This window comes from Octodon degus, unplaced genomic scaffold (genome assembly GCF_000260255.1).
Source record: "Octodon degus isolate 3935 unplaced genomic scaffold, OctDeg1.0 scaffold00077, whole genome shotgun sequence".
Lineage (NCBI taxonomy): Eukaryota > Metazoa > Chordata > Mammalia > Rodentia > Octodontidae > Octodon > Octodon degus.
This window is the reverse complement of record NW_004524653.1, coordinates 684,551-686,820: the sequence shown is the minus strand read 5'-3', so window position 1 is coordinate 686,820 and position 2,270 is coordinate 684,551. Positions and strand designations below refer to the sequence as shown.

At 50.7% G+C, this 2,270-nt stretch overlaps 1 pseudogene; it reads left to right on the top strand.

Moving 5' to 3' along the window:
• The first annotated feature begins 777 nt into the window (after positions 1 to 777).
• On the top strand, positions 778 to 1,808 carry LOC101566978 (annotated as a pseudogene).
• Positions 1,809 to 2,270: the final 462 nt, after the last annotated feature.

The window sequence follows — 2,270 nt, the reverse complement described above, 5'->3', positions numbered from 1 at the left end:
CTGTCACCAAGCAGGACCCTGGGAAGAGGAGGAAACCCAAGAGCCAGTCTAGGCCAGGGGCTCAGTGGTGCAGCAGGGCCTAGTGTGTCCCCGGGAAGAGGGACTCAGAAGGTGAGAGAGACGACGAGCAGCTCTAGCCGCTGAGGGCTGCGTGGGCTACTCTCCTCCTGGGAGTGCAAGGTATAGAGTCGGGGGCATGGACCTGGGATCCTGGATGCTCAGCTGAGGGGTCTGATGATCTGCACTGGCTGCCTGTCACTGTGTAACAAGTCACCCCGCAGCTCACTTATGAGTAGTCTCAGCCTGAGCCACCAGTGGGATGGGGCGTCCGCCTGAGCAGGGCCCAGTGCATCTATGCCTGTGGCTGGGTGGGCTGTGGGTTGTGCTTCTGACTTGTCTAAAGTGACAGGGACAACTGGTGGTGTATCTCACATTCTCCTCAAGCTCATTCTCCTGATGGAGATGGGGTCCAAGAGAGATGGGGTGGGGGAAGAGGAAGAGAAAAAAGAAGGGAAGGGGAGGAAGAGGAGGGAGAAAAGCGAGAGCAGCTTCGAGGCAGCTGCCTCTAGACACCATCACTTCCAGAAATTCTGTCAGCCAAAGCCAAGCCCAAGACCAGCCCAGATCCAAGAATTGAGAAGCAAACGCTATCCTCAGACAGGAGGAACTTCCCGGTCACTTTGCAGTGGACCATGGTACAGTGAGAGGAGGATGGAGGAAAAGTCAGGGTCCCTTTTAGAAAGCAACGCATCACACTGGGTACCCCCAGGGCCTTGAGTTCCCCACTTGTAACATAAGGGTAGCATGGCTTCGGTGGGATCTAAGGAGGGGACATATGTGAAGCCACTGTCACAGAGCCCCTGCAGAGTACATGCAACAGTCAGAGCTGGAGAGGGGCCGGGTGTGGTGGCCGAGGAGGGTCAGCGCTGGTTGCTTCTGGAGGCCAACACTGAGGTTACCGACCAGTTTCTCAAGCAATTAGGCCTGCATCCAAGCTGGCAATTTGTCGGTGGGTGAATATGGAACAGATCCTGAACGCCGTAGCATGGCACCAAGACCAGTCTGTGTAATGTGACTTCCCTTCCTTATTACAGAAAAGTTTGAATTTTCAGAACAGAAGAGGAGGGGAAAAATCGAATCTCAGGGACAGGATATTACATCATCAGTGTATTTCAGGAAGCAAACCCTAAGCAATGCCTGTGGAATAGCTGGACTGATCCATGCTATTGCAAACAATAATGACAAGACACCAAGAACTGGAGTTCGATCCTCGGTACTGCATGCTGCACCCGCCCTGCCCCTGGGTGCACTGAGCTGGCCACCAAGTCTGGGTGTGGTGGTACATGCCTGTAATCCCAGCGCTGGGGAGGCTGAAAACAGGAGCTCTGAGTGTCGAGCTGTGTAGGGAGAACCTGTACTAAATACATAAAAATATATATGTAAGACAAGATGCGCTGTGACTCTGGATCATCCTTGAAAAAAGTTCCTGGAGGAGTCTGTGTCGGGGAGCCCTGTCCATCCAAACATCTGGAGAACCATGACCCTATTTGAGTTTCTCATGAGGCCAGTGCCCATGATGGTCAGATGAGGCACCAAATATAGACGAAAAAGTAGACCCTCATTTATTGCATTAGGTTATGTAGATGGGTGTCTCTGTGCATTAGACGGGTAGAAACCATTTGCAATGAACCATGGGAAAACTACTGATAAGACTTTACTAGAGGATGCTGGGGAAGTTCGCAAGAAGTTTATAGAATGGGGCCCTAGTGAGTTAGAGATTTAACGCAACTATTCCTTCTGCTGCGTAGATTGACAATGGAAACACCAGACACTGTTATTATTTACAGCAGAAGTTAAATTTTTGCTGATATACACTTACTCAAAAATTGGGATATTTTAATTTACTTAACTGATTAGATTTTTTGTGAATTAAAAAAAAAAAACCCTTGAGCATCAGGATCCCTGGAGGGTGGCCCACCCACGCTACTCTACTGCCACAGGAAACACTGGAGCCTCTGTAGTTGCAAGAAACCCATCAGGACCAGGAGCCTTTTGGTGAATATTTCTTCTACTTTCTGGTTCAGTGGTAGAAATAAGATGACATGCCTCTGCGTCGCCACAAGGGACGGAAGCTCACCTGGTGTGGTCGCTTGCCAACTGGTGGCCAACTTGTTACACCAGGCTGAACTGAACCCAGAGGCCCACCTGAGGGTTGTTGCCGGCAGCATTTGAGACAGAACTGGAGGCTGTTAGGGAAGCTCTTTGGAGGA